This window comes from Lissotriton helveticus, chromosome 7 (genome assembly GCF_964261635.1).
Source record: "Lissotriton helveticus chromosome 7, aLisHel1.1, whole genome shotgun sequence".
NCBI lineage: Eukaryota > Metazoa > Chordata > Amphibia > Caudata > Salamandridae > Lissotriton > Lissotriton helveticus.
This window is the reverse complement of record NC_136068.1, coordinates 1480726526-1480753223: the sequence shown is the minus strand read 5'-3', so window position 1 is coordinate 1480753223 and position 26698 is coordinate 1480726526. Positions and strand designations below refer to the sequence as shown.

The following is a 26698-nucleotide window of genomic DNA, read 5'->3' as shown; positions in this document are numbered from 1 at the left end:
GACGGCAGCAGGGTGACATGTGCCCAGCAGTGGCTGGCACCGCCCCCAGCGTGGCCGTACGTAGCCAGAGCCTCATAGCAACGCGACAGGAGCCGGTGTCGACTGCTCCGACTTCAGCCACCGCTGCCTGGGGAGCTGACCCTGCAGCCCTGCCGCCTGCCCCCTCAGGACTCCGCCCGAGGGTTCCAGCTGCCCCCGCACTGTAAGTTTTGCTCGATCACTGGGGTCCAAAGGGCAGCGATGCGGGGCCGGTGCAAGAGAGCCACATATTTAAAAGTGGGGGTGGACAGGGAGGTACAAGGCGCCGCCGCGACCAGAAGTACTTTGGCTAATGGGTGTTTGTCATGGGTGCATAGGCTCGGCCATAGTGCCCTAAAGTCAAACAGAACCGTGTGAGATAGAAGCACCTCGTGTGCCCCCGGAGCCCGGCCTCCCCGGCGCATGCCGGTCAGCTGCGCGTGGCTTCTTCCACGGAGATCCCTCGGTGTCACTAGTTAGAGGATGCTGATGCACAGCACCATCTGGCTGTCACTTCTCTCACAGGCTGTCACCCCTGAATCGCCCCTCCCCTTTACCTCCCCGCCCATAAGTGCTCATCAGAAGGAGTTAAGTTCCACGGCTATCCAGGGAGCGATGGCTCAACTCCTAGTCCGAGTACAAATTGAGAGGAAATGGTCATGAAATTACATGGGCAGGGTTCATCACTCCCAAACACCCTGATCATGAATCTGGGCCTCTGCCTCTCTAGGTTTATTTATTTATTTTATTTTGTGCATTTTTATAAAGCGCGGACATTACCCAAATGTGTCAGAGCGTTGTACAATAGAGCCAGTTACGTTACAAGAGAACAGTGGAACACAATAAAACATTACAAAGAAAAACAAGAGACTAGAAATGAAGGTTACATAGACACAAAATCCAACAAGGCACACAGGAGTGAGGAATGTACAGGAAAAAAATACAAATTTACAATGAGGAGTGAACTTCCAAGAGGAACCTGAGCATGAAAGTATGTACTGTGCCCTCGTGAATCTTAGGTCCCCACCGCCCTACGCTGCAGCCATACATGCAGAATCCACATCAGGCTACAGCTCCTCTTCTGATAAATCCAGTTCAGAATGCTGCAGCCCACACCCTTCCAGATGCAACCCAGTGTTGTTTCTGACATAAATACACACTGCCACTCAGATCAGGCATCCATTTTGCTGTTGAAATGTGCGTGAAATAAAAACTTGACATTTCTGCATAAATAGCGGCCACCAATGTAATGTGACAGGTGTGGTGTGCACTGTGCAGAGGCCGCTGCAGGTGCTAGCAGCAGGGTCGGCGCAGGCCTGATGGGTGTGTGGGTGCATTGTGTGTTTGTGTGCACGAGAGGAGGCCCGGCAGAGGTAGGACCGTGCCCTGCGCACTCACTGCGGCGGAGAGCTCGTTGTGCCGGGGCCCATCTTCCCGCACAGGACAGCCCACGCCGTCCGGAGCAGAATGCGGAGTCGGGGAAAGGTAGAGTGACAGACGGCGACGTGGACATGACATGCCCGAGAGGCTCAAGGCCAGCAGGCTGCGCTTGTCGTGGTGCAAACCCTACTTACCGGAGCGGTCCAATCCCGGTGTCTGCCGCCGGCGGCGTGGAGCGGGAACCCGGCGGGCGCGCAGGCTGGCTGCACAGTCATTCAGTGCGGAGTCGGCATCGCTGCACTTGTCGCTGGATCCCGCCCACCGAGAGGGGGCGGGGCGTGCAGCAGCTAAATACAGGGCCACGGGCACGTGAAGCCTCCGGTGTCTCACCGCGAATGAGCACAGCTACCGAACGGTTCTCGGCCAATCCCAGAACACGGTACAGTGCCCAGTGCCACAGAGTCAATAAACAACCGTCCATAGCCGCTGCCGCCAATCCCGGGGCACTGCGATGTGTGGGAGTGCCATACACAGCCAATCTTGGACTGACAGGAGTTCCCGCAGCCAATCCAATAGCAAGAGCTGTCCCAGCCCACCTTGGCCACTGTGCTGTGCCCACCTGAGAGGCTGTCCCCTGCTTGTCATCCGCAGCCCAGGGCTGCTATGGGACAACATATTTAAAAGAGCAATCACGGTGAACGACACCCGGAATTCCGTCCCAGAGTAACGGTCTAACCCGTAACATTCGGATGAATCTCTAACAGAGGCGCCAATGACGGTGAGGTGGTACTATGATTCTATTCACGATTACTGTAAATTCATTTTTGACGAGATCGACGGGCAGTCTGTCATTACGGTTTCCAATCACGATAAAAGAGTTCAGACTGTTAATGTGCCTGAGCAGAGCATGTTAGTGTAAGTCTCATATGATATTTGTATGTCACATATACAGTCCTTTAAATAGAAATTTAGAAGTGCCCGTACTCCCTACAATACCTGTTTGCCCCTGAGAAGTGCCGGTACTCTCCCATGGAAGTATTAGTGCTAAGTAGCCAAGGTATTCTCTCTTCCAAAATAAAGAAGTGTATTGGACAGTTCCTGCCCATTTAACGCACAGTATATATGTGTGTTTTATGTAAGATAGCTAATTGCTTTTGTAGTGAAGACTCCTGTGTTGGCTGCAGGTAGCAAGTTGCAATCCCGCCTGCCCAGTTCCATACTAGGCACCTGATTCAGACAACTCCGTGTGAACTGCAAGTCATATTTTTGAAGTTCACACGTTTTAGCTCAACCTGTATTCTAATGTTGATAAAACAGACTCCAAATGGTAGTTTTAAGTGCCGAATACATGTATGCATTAAGGGCTATATACATGATTATTATCAGTAAACTTACACATATAAAAAGCCAAATCTGTTATTTTTAACAAAATACACACATATCTGCATAACTTATATATATGCCTAGAGCACGAGAAAGTCCACAACTCGTTACAAACCCTCTCTCTCTCTTAGCAGCTGTTGAAGTATACTGCAGGGGTTTGCTTTGTTTCTCTCGATGGGCTGCTGGATGTGGTAGCAAAGACTGATTTTCCAGCTTTTGACATCAAACTGTTATCCACCTAGGCATCATGTATACAAAAGGTATTTGACTTAGGGCTGGGCTGCTTCATTCTCTCAGAGGTTTGTAGCAGGGTGATAGAGATGTAGCATGTCGGTAGGAAACAGAATGAGACAGAGCCGAATAGTAGAGATGGTGATACAGGGAAGTAGACGACTTCTGTTTTGAAGGACTTAGGTGCATGGGATTCAATCGCTATCCAGTTTTACATGCCTTTAAGTCAACCATTGGTCCAGGACTGGAGGTAGAAGGAGAAAGAAAGGAAACAGAATCACATTTTGGTATCAGAGTGAAGATGATAGGCGAAGTCGAAAGACTAGCTGTCATTGAGGGAGCTGCTGTAATGAGAAAGGCAGGGGACCCGGGTCAGAGCCTTGGGGGAACGTCTACAGTTGAGGGTGGGAGTAGGATGCATGATTTCACGATGATATTGAAATGAGGCCTTCTACTTAGTGGAAGGCGAACCAGCAGAGTGAGGATACCACAGACCCTGCAACAATTAGAGAGGAGAGAATAGATAACATCACAGTATCGTCCATTGTTTCAAAAGCAGCAGAGAGGTCTCAAATGACTATATAGTGTGCAAAGGTTATGAAGTTCGGAGTTAGCTCCACCTCGTTGGCAGTGATGTGCTGGGTTAAACTGGCGCTGAGATGAGCAATATGCAGTTTGGCTTTTAAAGATGAATCATTCTAGGATTTGTAAGAAAAAATGGATCATGGTTGACAGGGCAAATTTCTGCTTATGGCAAGGGATTGGCTTGCAGACTTAAATGAGGCTGGGTAGGAGCCAGTGATCGAGGAGTCGATTGAAGAGTTTACTGAAGCAGAACAGTACTTGGCGTAATAGGTGCAATAGTTTGAGGGCTGAAAGGTAAATACAGTGTGCCACATGGGTTCACGGCCTTGACATTGGGAATGGGCTCCGCGGAGGTCGGTAGGGGATAAGGAGGGCTGGTTTCAGGCAGAGTTGAGAGTAAGAGTGCAAGATAGAGGCAATTTAGATGAAACCAAGGCCTTGTCTTCTGTTGACATAAATGAGAAGACGACCTTAAGAATAGAAGAGTAGAATTTCCCTAGTCATGTGTATTTCTAAATGAACAGTTTTTTTTATAGTGTTTAGTGCAGGTGTTCAGTCCACTTCAAGGTGCTTCAAATTATGGCAAACACGGGAATTGAGGTGCAGGCCAGTAAACGTTTGCCCCGAGGTACATATTTTGATCAAGCTTAGCCGTGTTAGAACGTCAGCCTTCACTTCTGAAGGCTACCACATTTGTAGGGGGTATACTATAACAGGAGATAAGAACTCCAGCTAATTGTGTTTGTAGGGTACGCCACAATTGGAGAGTGAGACTGCTAAGGCCTGAAATTTGTATTGTAATTGGTGGAAGCAGGTTAGGATAAATCTTATCTCCCTTCCCAGAAATGCACCTTGCCTGAGATGGAAGCCTCATATTGTAGTAGTGAAAATTGAAACACTTTTCACACTATGTTGGCTGTGTGAACCCTAAGAAGAGAAACCCTTCCCCGAATTCCAATTACTTCAGCAGGGTTTGTCTCCAAACAGAGGCTTTCAAAGCCTAGAGTGAGGCAGATTAAGACAGTAGGATAATGAAAGATACCTGAAAAATGCAAGACAAGTCATGGCAGCAGTCATATTGATACTATCCCAACAGTCCAATGACAATCGATTGATGCAGTAGTTGAGTGTTGAAATAAATGTTACAGGAGGTGAGTTCGGGAGAGACAGCAGCTCAAAACGCCAAGAAAAAGCACTATTGTCATAAAATAGAAACTGCACAAAACTCCAATAAATGTCTATATGAGACTACCAAACAGTTAGCAGGTTCTTCTGTTGACCTAACTCCTCCCCCGTCTCAAGCTCTCTGTGACGCTTTGTCCAAGTTTTTCTTTAGCAAAGTTGACGACATTTATCGAATCTTTGCTAACACTGCTACCAGCTCCCATGAGGCCTCCACTCAGCTTGATGGACCAGTTCTTCATCAGTTCAGAGAGGTCACCTGCGTGCAGGTACTAAACACCATATCCTCCATTAAATCAGGGTCGGCCTTGGACCCTTGTCCGTTGAAGGTTATACGGCCTATTTTGGATGCAGTTCTCTCATCCATAACAGAGATCTGCAACTCCATGTTTTCCACAGGTACCTATCCGGATACCTTAAAGAAAACACTTATAAAACAACTCCTCAAGAAACCCACCCTTGATAAAGAAGAACTCAAAAGTTACCGGCCCATTGCCAGTTTGCCACTATTAGCGAAAATAGTGGAAAAAATTATGAACACCCAACTTTCCTTCTTTATCGAGGAGAACAAAAAGCTGGATGAATCGCAGTTTGGCTTCCGCCGATATCATGGTACTGAGACCGCCCTGGTCAAAGCGACGGATGATATTAGATCTATCCGGGATGCAGGAGGCTCAGCCATCCTGATCCTACTGGACCTATCGGCGGCTTTCGACACGGTCGACCATGCCACCCTGGTCGACCGTGTCGAGAGAATGGGTATCCGAGGCAACGCCAAAAATCTTATTGCCTCTTTCCTGGCTAACAGGACCCAGGTCGTCACTGTGGGACCTTTTGAATCCTCTCCCTTGTCATTACCTTGCGGAGTTCCTCAGGGCTCATCCCTTAGTCCGACACTCTTTAACATTTATGTGTCGGACCTTGCCAAAGTCATCAGGGCACATGGGATGAGCCTGACGTCCTACGCAGATGACACCCAACTGGTCCTAGCTGTTAAGAACGATGGGCCACAAAAAGCCAATATGCTTAATCAGGGCATGCAGGCAATTGGCAGCTGGATGGCCCACAATTGCCTGAAACTAAACTCTGAAAAATCAGAAGTTATAGTTTTCGGCAAGCTTTCCCCGGAGTGGTCCTCTTCATGGTGGCCTTCGTCTATGGGCCAGCCTCCAGACCCGGTTGATAAGGTCAGGAACCTGGGTGTCATGTTTGACAATCGTCTTAACTTCCTACCTCATGCTAACCAGATCTCCTCATCAGCCTTTTACAAACTCCGGCTCATTAAGAAAATTCAGCCCTTTTTACCTGAACATCTTGCCAAAACCTTGGTGAGCGCCCTGGTTCTCTCCACCCTAGATTACTGCAACGCCTTGTTTCTAGGTGCGCAGGAGAGAGTGCTAGCTAAAATGCAGGTTATCCAGAATGCAGCCGCAAGGCTTCTAGGGCGTATCTCTAAATACCAACCGGTCTCACCAACCATAAGACAACTCCATTGGCTCCCGGTGAAAAAGAGGATTAAGTTTAAGGCATTATGTCTGATATACAAGGCCTTACACAATGCTGGACCAGTGTTCTTCACTCAGAACCTAACCCACTACTGCCCGTCTAGAACACTGCGCTCCTCTAGCTCCTCTGATCTGGTGGTCCCCCGAACTAAAACTGTCAACTGGGGTGACAGACGATTCCTGGTAGCTGCACCGAAACTGTGGAACACACTCCCTCACTCAATTAAGACCAGCTCCTCCCTCTGGTCTTTCCGAAAAAGCCTTAAAACCTGGCTTTTCAATCTTTGATTTCCACCATCCTCTGTACTTCAGTGCCTCCATGGGTTAAACATAGCAGTTATCTAGCGCCGAGATGCCTTAGGGCCGTCGTTCGCGCTTTACAAATGTTGTTATAAATAAATAAATAAATAAATAAAAACAAGAAAACGTGCATTCAGCAAGAATTAGTTAACCTTAACCAACAACATTGTGATTTCGTGCCTCTTAAATCAAGTTGAGTGCTTCGGATTAACGGTCCTAGTTGGGAGTGCTGAAAAAAACCATGACTGGAGATAAACACTGCTCACCATCGAAAGCTAGGTTGTTAGAAAGAGAAGCAAAGTTCAGTGCGAACGCATCTAGCAACAGGATCAGTAAAAAAGAAGAACTACAAACTGTTCCTGAAGTCTCCCAGGAAGATTGCAGTTCAGAAGCACAATAGCCAGCGCTATTTGATAACTTCACTGTGACCACATATTTGCAGCACATCTGCATGCAAAATAGTTCTCTTCAGAGCCAGGGACTACTTTGGCCAAGTGCACTTTTTGAGATATTTTTGCTTTTAGCTAGTTTTTTTTGTTTATAGTGACAAGGGCCTAACATCTTCCCAACAGTAACGTTTTACAAAACATAACAAACATACTTGACAAAACAAGCAGTGACAAAGCCAGAACAAGTATGACAGCTAACACCAGACCTATTGTCTTTGGAAATGTTTGTTTTTCATTCGGGACGAGTACTAACTTATTCCTAGATGTAGGGTCCCATCTTGGCTCGATGAATTATTTTTGCTCATACAGCTATGCATCTTTTAATATCAGCACATCCTCATAATACCACTCCTCCATGAGGATTTCAATTGAAGCACAACTACATCCCCTAGTGGAGTACCTACAAGAGTTAAAGCGTGAGTAGGGAGGTCAGCCTACCTTCCCAATACCTGGATGAGAACATATTACTCCAGGAAAAAATGCATTCATAGCATCATATACGTACATGTATGTGCTGAGTCAGTTTTACACTGCATGCTATAGCTTCCAATGCGTGTTTTGTATTGTGGGCTAGTTTTATATAGCATGGGCTAGTTCCGGGGGAGCACTGCACTTTATAAAGAATTGATCATGTCTGTATAAAAGCCTCAAGAATGGGCAGAGAAAGCAAATTAATTAACATGAAAATGAATTAATCTAGTAGTTGAAGGTGCAATGATAAAAGTACAATTTAATGCAGAAGAAAATACACATATGAAATGTGCTGTTTTACCAAAGGCAGTTATAGAAACCACTTAGGCCATAGAAAAGCTATGAAGCAATGCTACTTTAACTAGAAGCAAATGTAATATTGCTGCAATGTGCAGAGCGTGAATCAGAAGTTTGACCTTACAATGACATGATTAGAAATGTTGTCATAACTGCAGAACTATCCAGTTTATCAAATGCATTATCTGATAAGCAACATTTTAATAATTAAATGTCAGGAACTTCCTGCTTTCTCATGTTACATATAATGTACGAATACAATACGTTGTGGGTTTTAACCAATGATGCTTGATTTGTTGTTAAAGGAATGCATTTCCTAACAGTGATTTTGCCTTTTAGTTAATATTTCATCGGTCTTGCAGGGAAACAAATTGAAATGTAGCAGGTCAATCTGCGTTTTAAGTCTTATGGAAACCAAGTCCAATGTTTCCAGAATTTAACTACGCAAGAGTGACGGTAGCTAACCTTGCGATAAAGTGTACAAGCTGCATGTATTTTTGCCGGAACAAAGGAGCTGAACCTGCTTACTGAAGATTGCTGCCATCCTATTGGTTCATGGCAGAAGAAGCCTGATATAATATTTTAACATGTTTTCCTTTTATTTTAGTGTGTGTTCCCAGGTAGATGTAACATACACTCTTTCACTTTCCATCCCAGACCCTTGACGGTTGTGGCTACGGCTTCCCTTTTGCCTCAGTTTTCTAGTTGAATTTTCAACAGATTGCTACTGCAACTGTATGCTGATTAGCTTGAATTATGTGAGACCTGGCTGATTCCTATGAACTACTCTTTATGGGAAGTTCTGTTGTTCTAATTTGGCTTTGAACCTTTATTCTCCTCTGATCTCACTCTTAGTTTGAACCAAAACTCTTCATGGGTTCTACAAACCGAAAATTCTGATCTTAGAATAGTGAATTATTCCTTTATGGAACGCGCTTAATGCTCTATATATTTGATGCTTTGTTCTAACCATTCTTTCAATGAGATTTTTGTAAACTTATTCGATATATGGATTAATCGCAATAAAAAGGACGCTTTTTTTTTTATTAATCTCTTAATGAGAATAAAGGGTTTAGAAAATTATCACAACTCTCATCATTGACTGTTAATACTTTTAAAATTTGAGATGTTGAAATTGCTCATTGTCTCCGAATACAACATTCCAAGATCCATCAGGAGGAAGCAGAAGAGTCTAGCGCGGAAAACTGGGCTTAACCCTGTACATTGTGTTAATTTGTAATAATACTAAATATAAATGCATATTTACACCTAGCAGAAAGAGTACGAGTTGCAATTTAACTTATAACCTGTTGTTGTATTATACGGTACTGAACCAATTGCTTATCACCATTTGCTCTACTCGAAAAGTGCTAAATTGTAAATTGAAACTAGTAAAATATATGTGATCGCTTTCGTGGTGTGCTGAGGCATATGGCTAGTTGGTAACTGCCCTATAATTATAGATACTCAGAATCTTGCAGCTTTGGTTGAACACTGGACAGCCTCATCCTTTGGCAGAGTATTAATCCACACACCTAGGTTCTGATCCCTGCATCCCAGGGATTTCTAGACACGCGCCCGCCACCAAAGCACGTTTCTAATAACCTCTAGGGGGAGAATGGTTTGGGAAGACCCGCCCTCTCCCTTGTCTGTAGATTGACAGATACCACAGCCCGTGGAAGCTTGAGAGCGTTGTAGCGCCCGACGTGACGTGTACGGGAAGCCGAAGCCCTGAATGGCCTGCATTGTGCCCTGGCTAGACACATTAACCGGCTGAAGGTGAGATCATAATGCCCCCTTTGTGCTATAATCGCGGGAGGGAGTAGAGATGGAGAGCTGCAGCAATCTAGGCATGGCGTGTACATCTCCAGCTTGGTCCTATTTGCATTCCCATGTGTTTGCGGACTTCAGGCAAATGTAGCATGCAAATGAAAAAAATGGAATTCTACCTCGGGGATCTCGAGCAGGAGTATTTTTTTCATAAATCCGCACGTGGCTGCGAGTATCGGTATATGTGTTGCAGAATAGCATGTCAAAAGAGTTGGCCACTGGTTCCCAAGTATATATAATCGTTTATTGTTTTTAGGCAAGGTTTACCGTGACGTGCCCCACTTGCCGGTTACAGTTTCTAATACGTCAGTGTCGCCTTGGAGTCTCTACCTCCCAACATCGATAACACATGACCACCATTGTGTTGTGTAAAAATAGTAGTTTGAGGTACTAAGGGGGAAGTAGCTGGCTGTCTCCCTTGTGGAAGAGGTACTGTCTATCCAGGGCTTTCAGTGGGATGAAAAAAACGGGGGGGGTCTCTCAAAGGGGCGTGGCCAGTGTAATGAGGGGCGTGGCTTAAAAAAAAACTTACGCTAAAAAACTGTGTTTAGCATAGTGTGCCGCCTGACTTGTATTTTGCTGTTTCTGTCATTGCATCCAGATATGTGATACAACAAGTAACATCATACCTACAACAAGTAAGGACTATTGGCTTTGTCAATGGTTATTAGTTGCATAAGATAAATAAGCTGCAACTATGGCTTGTTACATAAAATATTAAAAAAGCTTGAAATTAAACCCTAGTGACCCTACCACAATGTTGCTGCTCTGGCGTTTCAGAAAGAGAAGGGAAATCCAGAAAGAAAAATTACTCTTCAAAGGATTTCCCTTCCCCCACAACGCTCACCTGGCATGAAGGGCACATCGATGTGCTTGCTGTCTCGAAACGGGTCTCTATCGGGCTGTTTTGCGCCCTGGCACTTTATTCCGGGCTGCAGTGACAGCAAACTACTGGAACTGCAGTTCGGAATAAAAATGGACCGCCTGTGCCAGGGCTCAAAACTGAGCCCGATGGAGACACGTTTCGAGGCCCCCTTTAAAAAACTGCCGGTGCTCAAACCCCTTGAGACCCGGCCCACTTAAAGCGCTGTTTCTATCTATTGAAAAGGAATTAATACATCTGGTGTCATCTTTTATTACCATCGCTGTCATTTTAGGTTTTCAAACTAAATTGATACAATAGTTAGTTACTCGGAATCAAGTTGTGTGTCGCCGGACGTGTTGTTTCTGCTGCATACTAACAGCTAGATGCATCAAACAAAAATCCGCTTGCAAAGGGGCAGATTCTCGGAATCTGCCCCTTTGCGACCAGTATTTTTGCATTTGGGATGCATCATCCCAAATGCAAAAATCGCAAATGGAGAAATCGCTAAATTGCGATTATTTGCATTTAAGGAATCTCAAATTGAGATTCCTTAAATGCAATGCATGAAAGTTTTAAAAATAGCGAATTCGCTAATAGGGCACGCAAATTACCATGAAGTACAACTTCATGGTAATTTGCAAAAACTTTGAAAAATGCACTAAAGTGCATTTTTCAAAGTTTCATGTTGCGCACACACATGCCCTAAGGGCATGTGTGTGCGCAACATATGTGCACAGATCAATTTCAGGGGGTGCAACAGGGTGTCCTTTGGACATCCCTGCACCCTTGAAATCGCAATCTCAATTTGCGATTCGCTAATTGCAATTCGCAAATTGAGATTTTCTTCCCACTCATTCCTATGGGTCTCAAGGCCCATAGGAATGAATGGGGAGGTATTCCTTAATTGTGACTTGCAATTTTCGAGTCGCAATTAAGGAATTCTAAGAAATCGCAATTTTTTTTAGTGATTTCTTGATGCATTCCATTTTGCTATTCCTTAATAGCGAATCGGTATTTTTCGCTATTAAGGAATCGCAAAATGGGTTGTTGATGCATCTGGGGGTTAGCCCCTATGAGCTGCGCTAAGCACAGCAGAGCCTTGAGATTAGATGTAGAGTTCAAGTTCTAGCCATATTTATCAGGTGTGACATTTAGCATGCTGTGAGCGAGAACTTCCTTTCCCCCCCTATAGGGCTGAAGTGAAGTTGCGTCTCCTTTCTCATCTCCAGAATTAGTAATGGAAATGGTCTTCTCGTCTGGGATAGGAGTCCTATGTTCTCAGACTGGACTTTGATGAGCCAAGTTGTGTTCTGAAAACCCTAATGAAATTGTTTCCCGCGGTTGAAAATTGAGTCTGTCAAGTATTAGAACTGGAAGCAGAGTCTGGCTGCAGGATTGGACTTGGCCTTGAGAATAAAAGTGGAGTCACTTCCCTGTACAATTAAGTGAATCTGAATCAGTCTGGGTCTCCCTTTCCCAGCTCCGTGCCATACGAGGGCTGTAACCAGAGAAGTGAGTCGAGGAAAGGGAATCTTTTTCAACAGCAGCACACGAGCCACTTCCAAAGCACCGTGCCCATAGTGAAAGGTGGCTAAAACAATTAATGTTACAAGGGCACTAGGTCACTAGCAATAGTTCTTAAGATTAGAGACTGGCATAGAAGCATGAGACCCATTCACTCAAAGGCGCTTGACCACTTATAGATGCCAACGCAGGTTCATCTAACTAATATGAGCTCCCAAATAACACTATCTAGACTCTTCCCTCCTCTATCGCTCCTTTATCCTATTCATTCAAACTAACAGACTCACATGTCCACTGCTCAAATTAACAACTTAAATTTCCCTATACTTATATTTCCGGATCCAGAGTAGTGTGCTACTCTCTGAAAAGCACTTCAACGCCTCGTCTGGGGTAGTAAGCGCTATATAAATAATTACATTTATACAAGCCCTAGTCTTATAGCTTACCTGTGTTGTCTTATTACCACTCTACTTGTTCTCACTAATAAAATTACTTAAATCGATTGGAGTCAAGCCGATTTATTGCTTGCAACACTACTGTAGTGTTGGGGGTTCTGTATTCCTTTGCTCGTGGCAGCTGTCATTCGTGCATTCCACATTCCGTGTTGGAATGCTGCCTGCCTTTGACAGTTGCTGCCTTGTAAGGCTGTCTTGAATGTGGTGGTGTATTCATTGTAAATAAAGTACTTTCCTTTCTCTTACCGTGTGGTTGGTACTTTACAATTTTGGCAACGAGTTGACATACCACCCCGACGGACCCCGCTGTATTTACGATTTTTATTTTCCGGGATTGACTTAATTCTGATTTGTGTTCCTCATCCGGATCCTGCTTGTTCGGTGCTGCTTTCAGCTGTGATATCTGCTTCTTCCTGGTAATCTACGATGTTAGATTGTGAATTTTCATAGTTTCTGCGGCTTTGAGTCAAATCTGTTATCAACTCCATTGTTCACCTACGTCAGCAGAACGTCTTCATCCGCAGTTGGTCCGAATGCCAGATGGCGTACTTGGTAACATAGCAACCTTGTTACCATCTCCTTGGGCGTACCTCGTCTTACACTTCACGTCGTAACCTTGCTTACGACTAACGTTGTTTTGTGGTGAGCTTTACAGCCTTCCTTTGACGTTTCACGCTACGTTTTAGTGACGTATCACGCTACGTGACGCCATTTTGGTTTTTTTTCTTTACTTTATGCCACTGCACAGCACTTGCTCACACGGAGATCGAATTTCGTCAAACTTCAACTTATGCAAGTGCATCTTGTCGATACCTTTTACTGACTTCAAGCACCTATCACGGTGAGTGGAAGTTTGTGATTGTCTTCATTTCTTTAGATTAATTATTTTCTATTTTTTTCTCATCTGTAATTTCTCCAGTTGGAACATATTTCCATTCGTATTCTCTCTTCTTCAATCTCCGTGAAGCGCTCCGACTGATTTCAGGGTCATTATTTACCTGCTAATATTTTATATATGTGTGGTGTATAAAGACATTTGACTCATTATAAGTACTGGCACAAGGAGGAAGCTAGGTTTTTTTTTTCTTGCGTACTGCATTTTCTTTTCTTTTTTCTCTACAATATGTGTGCACAGAATTGCGCACTAAATCCTCCTCAGTCATTCTGGCCTGCTGGTGGAGTTCTGTGTATGAAATGGGTGAAATGGAAACCATTCTTCTTAAACTACATTGAGATATTAGATGACCAAGGAAAAATGTCTCCTGAACAAAAAAAGTGCATTATGCTACATTGTATTGGTCATGAGGGTCTAAAAGCGTTCAATCATATGTCAAAGGCTATTGGTAGTGATGGGGATTCTAATGTTTTTGATTGTGCCATTGCTGATTTTGACAGGCATTTCTCTCCTAAAGTTTGTATTGGTATTACTAGATACAAATTCTTTCATAGATTTTTGTAATTTCATTTTTAGGTTTAAAAACCATGAAAGTCTCGGCAAATTGTATGTTTTTAAAAAGGACCTCCTGTTTTAGGTTGGTTTTACCAAGGTGAACTTGGGATTTTATTAGATCCTAACAGTCCTGAACCAGTAATGGTCCTTGCTGATAATGAGCTTCCTGAAAGACATGCTCAGGAGGTTTCCCAATGTTTTTAGTGAAAAAATTGGTAAATTAACTGACTTTGAACACAAAATTATTCTAAAAAAAGGATGCATGTCCCAAAAAATTCAAATCAAGAAACATTCCCATCACTGTGAGGAAGGAAGTGGAGAAAGAACTGAATCTATTAGTTGCGGAAGACATTATTGAAAAAATGGAATAGTCTGAGTGGGTATCTCCAGTTGTTATTGCCAGACGCTCAAATGGCAATATTCGTTTATGTATAAGATATCTTAATAACAACATCCTGGTTGAGCAGTTTCCATTGCCACGTATTTCTGAGATGCTTTCTTTTGTCAAAGATGCAAACAAAAAAAATCATCAATCGATCTGTCTGCAGCATATCACCAAATTGCTTTACATAATGACAGAAAAATGTTAACTGCCTTTATCACTCCTGTAGGCTATTATCAGTACAAAAGGATGCCTTTGGACTCTCGTCTGCTGCAGCTGTTTTTCAGCGTCTTATTTCTTTGGTCAACTGGATAATGTTAAATGTTTCCAGGATGACATCCTTTTGTACGGTAAAGACAGAGCTGAACACAATACCTTACTCAACAAGGTTTTAGAGATTTTAGATTCAAGAGGCCTTACTGTGGAATTTTCTAAATGTGAGTTTGCTGAAAGTTCTGTTACTTACTTAGGTCATGTCTTGTGCTCAGATGGGGTTAAACCTAAATCCGATTTAGTAGAATGTATTCTTTCTGCACCAGCTCCCAAAAGCAAGGGTGATATTCGATCTTTTCTTGGCCTCACTGAATTCTATGCTAAGTATATAAACTATTTTTCATTTAGAGTGTTTCAAATCAGACAACTTCTTAAAAACAAGTCTACATTTGTGTGGTGTTCTGATTGTGAGAAAGAATTCAAAGATGTCAAATCTGCCATTGCTAAGGCCATTACTTTATCTGCTTTTGATCCCAATCTTTTGAGCATGCTTACTACCGATGCTAGTTCTAAAGGTTTGGGTGCCGTTTTCTCCCAGAAACAGATTGATGGCAGTGAGGCTATCATTGCCTATGCTTCTAGATCTCTCACTTCTGCTGAGAAGAAGTTTTCAGTTATTGAAAGGTAAACTCTAGCTGTTGTTTGGGTATCCACATTCCCTGTTGGAATGCTGCCTGCCTTTGATAGTTGCTGCCTGGTTTTTCTCTTGTAAGGTTGTCCTATATGTAGGTGGTGTCGTCATTGGAAATAAAGTACTTTCCTTTGACTTACTGTGTGGTTGGTACTTTACAACTACTCTTCAATAAGGCCATCATTATTGCAACCTAGCACCAGCTTCCTGAAACTGAATTAGTAGTCTCCATGCAAGAAAGCATCAATCCCCTATACCATAGCAATAGCATTGACAAGAACACAATCGTAGCACAGGGACACCACAAATCCCTTGCACTAGACAGCAATAACCACACCAGATCTCCCCTGCCCGTGCACTAGAGAACAACAACCCTGGCACAACAAGCAGTTGTCCTATCACAGTGAGCTTCCAGCTTGGCACACAGGTCATCTCCATGGCACAGTGACCAGTGCTGAAACACTGGACCAGGGTTCTTGCTCTCCGGTGCTGTTGTGCCAAAGGCATCCTCTTTCACATTGAGGCTGATCCTCTAGTGTCAAAGAGCTAGTTACTTGGTTCAAGAAAGGTTCAGGCTCAAAAACAAGTTTATTTAGACAATTGTCCATAAAACATTCTAAAAAGTACACATTAATTAAAACCTTTAAATGAACCCCCCTCATCACCACCCCATCCCCATTACATTTCATTTTTTTTAATTCTGTTTAACAGATCGTAAGAACCGAGCAATCCCAACTGCCACATTTAAATATCGCATCTCAGACAGTAACTCCACTGCTTTGTTCCTATGAAGAGCATCATATTTAAAAAACAAAGGTCTTAAAAACTTGATCCGATTTGCAAGATAAAAAGCGCAGTCCATGGAGGGCGGGATTGATCGCCTCCCCGGAGTGCCTTCAGTGCGGAAGGGAGGAGGGCACGTTTCTGCATACTGTCTGGCAGTGTTTGTCGCTTGACTGATTTTGGAGGGGGGTGTTTACTTGCCTGTCTGAGGTCCTGGAGTGGGAACTCCTGCGCACACCACAGTTCGCCTTGTTGCACGTAATGGAGGAGATTGGGGGCAATGTTTACAAAAGACATCTTATGCAATTGGGTCTTACACTGGCAAAACGGGACTAGCTAGGGTGTGTAAGGATACGCGGGCCCCCTCGGTGGTGGCATGGAAGAACGGACTGGACTTTTGTATGGGGCTAGAACAGCCAATCTTTGTTGCCAGGGGTTGTCTGTGTAAACACTACAAAATATGGAAACGATGGGCGAACTTCAGGGGATTGTGGCTGGAACCCCCTGTTGCCTTGGAGGGCCCTCCGGTGGAACAATTTTAGGCTCCCATGGTCTGGTGCTGGTGTAGTGCGGGATTGGGGTGGGGGGGTGTGCCTGTGCGTATATTTCATGGTTCTGTGTAAACGAAGCGTGAGTTGAACCAGAGGGACATTGTACGACTCGGGGTGGGGGGGAGATGTGGGAGAGGGGGGAGTTGGGGGTAGAGTTGGGGGGGGGCTTTGTGCATTGGATGTTATCCTTGGATAGGTACCTAAGTCATAATGTTGAAAAGCTGATTGCATTTCCTGTTTTTGTACAGTAATGCTGCAGTTGTCTCTGGGGCACAGAGCCCTGCATGATATGCGCAATCTGATAATAAAATATGTTTTCAACAAATAAAAGCACAGTCCATAAGAATATGCGTAATAGTGCATTTGGCTTTGAAAGGGCAGGGACAAAGACCACTATTATTTTGCGACTGATTCTTATATGAGCTTAGGCTCCTGTGGCCTGTAGACTTGTTCTGGCCTTGTTCCTGGGGATGTTGATGCCTGTTTGAACAGCTCATTTGGCATAGTGAGCAACCCTCAACATATCTGAGCAAATGCATCAGCATAACAAGCAGCCTTTTTAGAGCTGCAGAAATCAAAAGGCATAGATAGAAGTATCATGTTCGAGGGTCTCCCATAGCAGACAGTAAGATGAAGGAACACTGGTATATTTGTGCAGTGGCATAGCATGTTGAAGCAGCTGTCTAGCCCATTTAAGCAGCACTCTCTGGTAGGCTGATCCATGTCAGAACTGTGGGACATCTAAGTAGTGCTAAGATACAATATGAGAGCACCCAGCATATGATGTCCTCATCATGGCAGCCTGCCTTTGCTATGGTTTGGTGAACTTTAAAGTATGGATGTGATGCAAGTTTCTGCAACGTCTCACGAAGTTTAACCTGGTTGTCCAGTGTACTGAAATTGTGCTAACGAAGAAGGCTCCTGTAAGTCACCCATGTGCTTTATAGTAAAAGATAGTATCCGGCTAGATGCAATGGCTGATACCTGTTCACACCGTATGCAATTGTCTGATTTGAGGTAACGCAAGAATTGGACAACGCAAGATTTGCATAACGCATCTCCTGATGTACATGTAGGTGATTGTACTGATATACCAAGCTATCTGATTGGCAGGATTGCTTTTAAAATTTCATGATCATAGAAAACTAATATGTTGAACGAAATGGTCAGCATGCGTTCCGTTTGTGTCGCCAAGGAAAGTTGAATATCAAGAACATGGTCTTTGTGCTGATCATCAGGTACAGAGCTATCTATGGTGTAGTGGCACAGGGCACAGAAATGTGAGGGGGCGGTGCCTCCATATTATGTTTTGTTTCCTACCCAACCAGGTGTAAAGTACGCCTATTCTACTTGAATGTAAGCCCATGACATCCTGTGAACATCACTGCCGACCATCAGGTTAGGATACATATCACATGAACATGTTGAGAACACTTAGGATGTGTTAAAGAGTTTGTGCATGAAATAATATTGAACAGAAATGCAAAATGCCTTATGGATAGAGAAAGAAATGCATGTTTAATTGTAAGCGAATATAGCATAGTTTCTGGTTTAAGTGTGCAAGGACGATGCTATTGTACTTGTTCATTTTGTATTGGCTTCTCCTGTGGTAGTAGCCCAAAAGAAAGTAGGAGGGTTGTGTAAATATATAGATTTGAAGCCATTAAGCAGCATTAAGTACAGGCAATTATAGCCAGAGTTCAACATGGCGAAATGTGTATGTTATCTTGGATTTAAGAGTGGCATACCATCAGATGGAATAGGCTCATCAGTCAATCTCTCTAATCAGGTTTTTTTAATCACACCAGATGCTGCATTTCAGTATCTATATTTTCTCTTTGGCCTTTCCTCTGTAATATTAAAAAAATTAATTAAGACAATATTTAAGAGCATTAAGGAGTCTGCCTTTGCGGGTGATATTTTAATCATTACGAAAGCAGTTGCTGAACATGCCTTTCTCAGTAAAGTACTATGCATACTGACTGACAAGGGCAATACTTTGAAACAAGACATATGAAGATTTCTTGCAGAAGTGGTTGTCTATCAAAGACAACCTTATGGCAGTTAAAAGCCCAAGCTCATTAGTTGAAGTCAGTGCTGAAGCCCTCCTTCTAAGAGTCCAAGAACTCTTAACTTTTTATTTTGGTAGGTTTGTTATTGGGTTGTCTTTATTCAAGGTGCCACTAAGAGATGTGCTCAAAAGGGACCTAATTTTCAATGAAACACTAATGAAAATCAAGCATTTGAAAAGATCCAAAATAATATGAATGATTCATCAGTAAGACCTCTGACCTCGGTTTAGGTCCACTCTCTCCCCTCAGCTCCGCCGTGCCTTCTCCTGCCCTCAAGACCCCGACCTCCTCCATGGGAGGTTCGAGGCTGCTGCCTGCACCTGCTGCCAGCTCCACCCAAGAACCGGCCTGTCATCAGCCGCCACCGTAACTATTCATTCGCTCTCCACTTGTGTAGTTGTGCAATTTGTGTAATCTTTTACTGTTGTGCCACCTGTGTGCTTTCATTTATTTTTTCTGGTGCCTGCCTTCGCTCTGCAACTCTGACTCTGCTCCCACTGCGGCCCCTCCCCTACCCCCCCCCCCCTTGAACAGCACCGCTCATGCCTCCCAGCCTCTCGTACCGCCCCCCTCCCCTACTTAATGGCGGCCGTTGCGCAGTCGCGCCGCTGGCACGCCGAAGGTGCACCTGAGGCAAGCCCAACCGCGACCAGCGCCAGGAACCCTGCATCTCGTCTCACCCACCGCTACAGCACAGCCGCCCTCCACGCACTCAACCCCGGAAGACTCAGCGACTGCCAACAGGCCATGCCTAACACGACTCACGGACAGTTCACCTGCCTCTACTGCTGCCAGACCTTCACCACCACCCCAACCTCCAACACTGCAGACACCAACACCGGCGACACCCTAAGATGTATCCTCCTCAACGTGTGCTCCGTACACAAACACGCCATGGAGATCGGAATCTGCTCGACTCTCTCTCGCCCGACTTCGCCTTCTTCATGGAGACCTGGACAAACGCCTCCTCCGCCCCAGACATCAACACCGCCATCCCGGATGGATACAAGATCCAGAGGAAGGACCGCCCCAACCAGCAGAGAGGGGGCCTCGCCATCGCCCACAGGAACACCCTTCGGCTCACCACCTCCAGTGAAACCTTCCCCTCCGCTGAACACCTGCACTTCCAGATCCAGACAAGCCCCAACTCCACGCTCCGGGGAACCCTCATCTACAGACCCCCGGGATCCCTTCGCCTCCACCATCACTGACCTCATCGCACCCCACGCCATCTCCACAATGAACTACATACTCATCGGAGATCTGAACTTCCACCTCGACAATTCACTTCAGCCACACAATGCAAACCCCATGGACCGACCACTACTACGTACATTTCACCGTCGACAAACCCAGGGCAGCCAGACCAGCCCCACGCCCACCACGAAGGAACTGGAGCAAGGTCACCGACAACCAACTCAGCTCCCCCCTCACCCGAAACAACCACACTGCGGCATCCAACACCAACATCGCAGCCAGAGAACTCCACACCTGGATCTCCAATTGCGCGGACGAGCTCGCCCTCTACGCAACCCCGACAAACAGAGCCATAGGAAAGCCGCCAGGTTCACCACCGATCCCCAAGAAGCCAGACGCACCTGCAGACGCCTGGAGAAGAACTGGAGAAACACCAAGACACCCGAAAACCACGCCACCTACAAGGATGCTATGACGGACTACCACACCCAAATCAGAACCATCAAGAGGACCTTCATTAACACCAAAATCCTCACCAACTCCAAAGAACTCTTCACTGTCATCAGGAATTCACCAACCCTCACAGCGAAGCCACAGACCCCACCCTCTAAACAGGCACCTTCCCAGACATTTGGAAACGCGCAGAAGTCAGGCCCCTGCTCAAGAAGCGTACAGCTGACCCCACCGACCTCAAGAACTACAGGCCCATCTCGCTCCTCCCCTTTGCGGCCAAAGTGGCAGAGAAAACAGTCAACAGAGAACTGACACGATTCATCGAAGAAAATGCCATCCTCGACCCGTCCCAATCCGGATTCCGAAGCAACCCGAGCACAGAGACCACCCTACTCGCCGCCACAGATGTCATCCGCACCCTCCTGGACCAAGGCCACTCCTCAGCCCTCATCCTACTCGACCTATCAGCAGCCTTCGATGCCATCTCCCACCGCATACTCTTCGCCAGACTACAAGACACAGGCATACAAGGAACAGCCCTAGACTGGATCTGATCATTCCTGACCGGAAGAAGCCAAAGAATCAGACTGCCGCCCTTCCTCTCAGATCCCACGGAAATCACTAAGCCCGACCCTCTTCAACATCTACATGGCCCCCCTCGCCACCATCATCTGACAACACGGCTTCAACATCGTCTCCTACACAGACGACACCCAGCACATCCTCTCCCTCACCAAAGACCCCTCCACGGCCAGACTCAACTTCCAGAAAGGAATGCAGGAGGTCGCAGTCTGGATGACCAACAGCTGCCTTAAGCTCAACGCCAAGAAGACAGAAGTCCTGGGAACCCCCCCTTCAGCATGGGACAACACCTGGTGGCCGACAGCCCTCGGAAGCCCACCAACCCCCTCGAATCACGGCAAAAATCTTAACATCGTACTCGACTCACCATGAACCGACAGATCAACGCCTTCACCTCCAGCTGCTTCAACACCCTCCACATCCTCCGCAAGACCTTCAAATGGATCCCCCCAGAGTCAAGGAAGACAGTCACCCACACACTCATCACTAGCAAACTGGACTATGGAAATGCACTATATGCTGGCTTAAACAAGTCCCTACTCCGAAAACTCCAGACGATACAGAATACCGTCGCTCGACTCGTCCTCGGCATTCCCCGGCACAAACACATCAGCCAACACCTCCGAAGTCTCCACTGGCTCCCTGTGGAAAAAAGAGTCACCTGAAGATCCTCAACCTCGCCTACAAATGCCTACACAACACCGGACCCAAATACCTCAACAACAGAATCAACTTCCACGTACCCAAAAGAGACCTCAGAGCTTCCAACCTCGCACTGGCCGAAACCCCGCGCTTCCGCAGAGCCAGAGCAGGGGGAAGATCCTTCTCTCACATTGCTGCCAAAACCTGGAACAAGCTCCCCCGGCAGACATCAGACTCACTCCCTCCCTGATCACCTTCAGGAAGGCCCTCAAGACCTGGCTCTTCGGCTAACGGATTTGCGAACCCCTCCCCCCCAGCGCCTTGAGACCCTCACGGGTGAGTAGCGATTGATTGATTGATTGAGCTTTGCAAACTTTTTATGTGATGCCTGGGTGATTTTAACAGAAGTTGCCAGGGATGTGGGAAATTGCTAGTGTGTAACACGTGTGTTGCAGTATAGGAGGGACAGTCAGGGACTAAAAACCAGGGTTAGGTAAGGGAGTGGTGATGAACGGGTAAGGTGATAACTGTTGCCCAACTTGGTGTTCTGTTGCAGTCGGGTGGCCGCTATTCTCCCACGTCTTAGACTATTTTTCTTTGTAATTGGCATGCTAACGCCGTGTGATATAGTCCCTGACTTGCTGCTCGGTTGTTATGTATCCTGGGTATGTATCCAAGATGTTTAGGATATGGGGTAGCGCAAGATTTTGAACGGCTTGTCGTTTTGCATCCTGTATTACTCTGCGCTGGTTATGGTTGTTTGCCGGATAATGTAGAAAAAAAAGCTGCCTGGTCTGTATTTGGGGCGTATATGGACCATATCAGTAAGCGTTTCCCATCTAAATGGCCTTTTATGAAGATGAAGCGGCTGTGAGCATCTACATCTACTTCCTCAGCAAGAAAGGGAGTTCCAGGGCATACCTATATGAGAGCTTCTCTGGCATATGAGGAGTATCCCATGGCGAATACTTGCCCTCGCCATCTATGCTTTAATCTACAGATCTCGGGTTCTACAAGGTGTGTATCTTGCAGTAATGCTATGTGGCCTGCGTGGCATTTGAGGTATGCATAAGTTTCATATCAGCGCGTTGGTGTGTGCATACCTCTGACATTCCAGGTGATTGTGTTTGTGGGCAACATTTGTTATGTAAATTGAATGTACGAATGAATAAATATTAGCGTTATAAAGTAGGAAGATTTCTTAATTTCTTTCTTTTTCCTCCCGAAAGCAGGCAGTTGTGGCCCTCTTGTTGTCCAGATTGTACTATTGTAATGCTCTTTACTTGGGTATCAACAAGGGACTCGTTCATCGACTACAGCTGGTGCAGAAAGCTGCTGCCAGGCTGGTGATGGTTCTTCCCAAACACCATTCTGTTTCGGCTACTATCAGTAAGCTGCTTTGGCTCCCTCTTGGCCGGGAGAATCCTGTTTAAAGCCCTTTGTCTCGCTCACAAGGCTTTTTTATAACACTGGGACGGGAGGCATTAAAAGGCTCTTTCGAAAATACATTCCTACTAAGCAGTTAAGATCTGCCAGTAAAAATCTGCTGGTAGCTCCGAGGTTTAAGAGAGTAAGATGGCGGGGTAGAGCCTTTTCCCTTGCTTCGCAAAACTCTGGAATTCCCTTCCTTCCTCAATCTCTGGACTGGAGTCTCACTCTTTCTTTCGTAAGGCCCTTAAGACTTGGCTCTTCACCCATTCATCACGGTGAGCCCTATGCATTCTTGTCCGTTGCCCCTTTCCGCAGCGCCTTGACGCCCCTGGGCAAAGTTTGTTCCTAATAATCCCAAAGCAGGTGGAAACCTTCTACTGATCTGGGGGCCCAGGGAAAGGGAATTGTCAACTATAATGCTGAGATCTTTTGCAAAGGGCACGGGCAACGGCCAAGCGTATCGGGCCACTAGGCCTCTGACCAGATGTCCTGTTGGTTTCCAAAGATCAAAACCTCTGTTTTGTCTTTGTTGAGTCTGAGATAGTGCTCTACCATGCAGGAGGCCACTGTCTGCTGTTATGCTGTTAGTAATGGACACCATAATTTGGGTGTCATCAGCATAAGATAGCACCTCCAGCCCAAAGGATCTTACGATCCTGGCTAGAGGGGCAACATAAATGTTAAAAAGGGTCGGGCTCATTGAGGAGCCCTAAGGAACTCTACAGAACAACTGATTGGGAGCTGAGTAAAATTGATTCATCTTAACTATTTGTGGCCGGTCTGTAAGGAATGAGGTACACAGGTTTTTAGTGGTTGATCCTTTATATACCTTGTGTAAAAGGAGAAGCCCATCAACACCATTTGGTCCTGACGAATGCTATGTACCCTCCTGGGACCTTGAAGCAGAAACATGTTGACCATATCTAGCACGTTGAAGGGATAATGAGTTCCCAAATCCCTGCTCACTTCTTTTAATACCATACAGTTGTTCCTTTAATTAAATTAGTTTATCGACAACTGTGATGGTTTTTAGATCACGTTTCACTAATTCACGGGCTACCACTTAGTTTTAGAAGTACATCCCTGTCTCCAGGTGTATGCCCGTCCTCTATCAAAAGGAGTTTTTAGAGGGCAAGGACGGCCTATGATGATTCCTGACACCAGGTGGTGTGTGAGGCCAGTCCTTCACTTTTTGTGAGATGCCCCCATTGGACATGCATCTCTAGAAATCCTGTAGGAATCCCAACTAGGGACAGCCCCATTTGTGTTTATGCAATGCCCCTGACCCCCATTTCTTTAAGCCTGCCCACCAGTCTCAAAGGAGAAATAGTATTGAAGGCCGCAGTTAGGTCCATAAGGATCAGGAGTGTTGTTTGACTAGCATCAACCTGACATCAGATGTTGTTAATTATAGAGGTTAACGCTATCTCAAGACTGTGCTCCCTTCTGAAACCATGCTGCGAGCCATCGAGCAGCTGATAATCCACCAAATAGGAGCTAAGGTTAAAATTCAAATGTTTCTCCAGAATTTTTGCTGGGACAGGAAATAGTGAGGACAATACTTTTTTAACTCAACAGAGTCTAGAGAGGGCTTTTTTAAAAAGGGTTTAACCACCGCCATTTTCCAGGAAATGGGGTACTGCCCAGAAGCAATTTCCACATTATGTATTGAGGTCAGGTGAGGAACAATAACCTCCCTTCCTAGTTTCAAAATCTTCAAAGGGCAGGACTCCTGAAGGGAAGCGGACATGATTCAGCTTAACAAACTATCTGTGTCCTCTTACCGTAGAGAATGGAATGTAAGTAGATTATCTGCCTTCACAGTGGTTACAGGGAGACCCGCAAAGGAAGACTGCGTAGGAGGACCTACTTTGATTGCCTCAGCGTTGAGGAGTTCCAGGGAGAAATATATTTCTGTGATCTTAGATCCAAAAAACTCGCCATTATATCACAGAGGTCCTGCCTGCGAGATGGCGCTCGGCCCTTGTTCGAGTACTCGTAGGGCGCGGGGAACACTACAGGATCCCTCTTGTGGCGGCTATGGGTGCATCGCCACCCTGGCGCCTACATCTCAGGGCGCCTGCAGGCGTCACTTAGCATGTAGCTCTTCTCTCTGCCTCACCTTGATCAAGGCGCTGACCTCTTCCAGCTCTGGCACGGAGGCTCGACTCTCTGCGGCTCGTGCTGTTGATTACTCAGTCAGGCCTCACAGCCTCAGGACCCTCCTCTAGGCCTGCGTCACTTCTTCCTCCTTGGCGTGTGTTACCTCTGCTTTCTGCCCCGGAGCGCTGGACTCTATGGCCAGGTGAGGTCGTGGATATCCAAAGGATTGTGGGATCTGCCTCTCTGGGTTCTGCTCTATGTGGCCCGCAATCCATATAGACCCGGAGGCAGGCCGACCCACGTACCAAATCGCCACATGGCTCTCAGCTATTCGTCTCTCCGCAGGGTATTCGTGCTTGCCACACAGGGGGCTCCCAGGTGAGTGGATGGCACCGCAGCCTGAGCTATTGTGGTGGATAATAGGGCCGAGATGCAGGGCCTCGTTAGAGTGCGACCGCCATCTTGGCTGGCTAGCCATGCCCGTCTGCCCCCTCAGGGTATGATACTATTAAAATAGAAATCTGTGTGTAATCTGTTGGTCACAGGTTTGAAACATAACAATTCTTCAGAGACAAAACTCGGTCTTTCTACGTGGTCCCAACTGAAAGTTATCACTTATTGAATGTAATAAGATAACCCAGTGTTATCCTATGGAACAGGTAGGCCTTGCAGTAGTGAAAAACTAATTTAAGAGTTTTTCACTATCAGGACATGTAAAAGTTAAAAGTATGTGTCCAGCTTTTTAAATACACTGCTCCTTGCCCAATGGGCTGTTTAGGGTCTACCCTAAGTATGACGTATATGTATTAAAAAAGGAAGGTTTAGGCCTGGAAGAAGGGTTATTTTGTCAGCTCGATATGTCAGTTTAAAAACTGAATACACAGGCTACAATGGCAGGCCTGAGACATGTTGAAAGGACTGCTTAAGTGGGTTGGGCAATCAGTGCTGAAGGGCCCACTAGTAGAATTGAATTTACAGGCCCTGGTTACCAGTACTACTATTTTACTAGGGACTTGCAAGTAAATTAAATGTGCCAGTTGGGTGTAAGCCAATATCACCATGTTTAAAGGGGGAGTACAAGCCCATTAGCACTTGTTAGCAGTGGTAAAGTGCTCGGAGACGTAAAAGCCAATAAAAACAGGTTCAGAAAACAGGAAGGTGAAGACAAAACAGGGGATGACCCTGCGGAGAGGGCCACATCCATCAATAACTCTTCCAACCTGTTACTTATTTCTTCTTTGGCCAAAATAATATTGGTCATTTTACAAGGGTCAGTCCGTGACCCAGATTTAATAGTGAATTTTTCTCCACATGCTCAACTGTGGCCAGCATAAAACGAACACATTGGCTATTGAAGAATATGGAGTATTAGTTCCGGGAGGTGAGAACTCATGTCAAGTAATAGGCAGCATCTTTCTCAGGGTGAACCACAAAAAAAACACCAAATAACCCTGTGCTTATCCCACTAGTACCTTGCTACAGAAACAGTCAGACTTATCTTAGAGGCAATATGTCAAGTATTTTTGCAATACTCACAGCAATAAAGCAAAAACACAAAATAAGTAAAACTCCAAAGCACTTCTGGTGTCCGACATTTTGAGTTTGATGCATGCGGCGTACTCGCTGCTACAGATATACATTTTAACTTCATAATCGGGAGGGAGACATGCGCA

The 26698-nt window shown here is 45.5% G+C and overlaps 2 protein-coding genes across 2 annotated transcripts in view; one reads left to right on the top strand and one right to left on the bottom strand.

Moving 5' to 3' along the window:
- LOC144770399 (uncharacterized) overlaps positions 1-1799 on the bottom strand; it is a 643183-nt gene extending 641384 nt beyond the window's left edge. Inside the window, exon 1 of the mRNA XM_078654899.1 lies at positions 1593-1799. The gene's annotated coding sequence lies outside the window, so the exon portion shown is untranslated. The remainder of the gene's footprint in view (positions 1-1592) is intronic.
- Positions 1800-1945: 146 nt separating this feature from the next.
- Positions 1946-26698, top strand: part of MPV17L (MPV17 mitochondrial inner membrane protein like) — a 221526-nt gene continuing 196773 nt past the window's right edge. The window contains exon 1 of the mRNA XM_078654901.1: positions 1946-2176. The gene's annotated coding sequence lies outside the window, so the exon portion shown is untranslated. The remainder of the gene's footprint in view (positions 2177-26698) is intronic.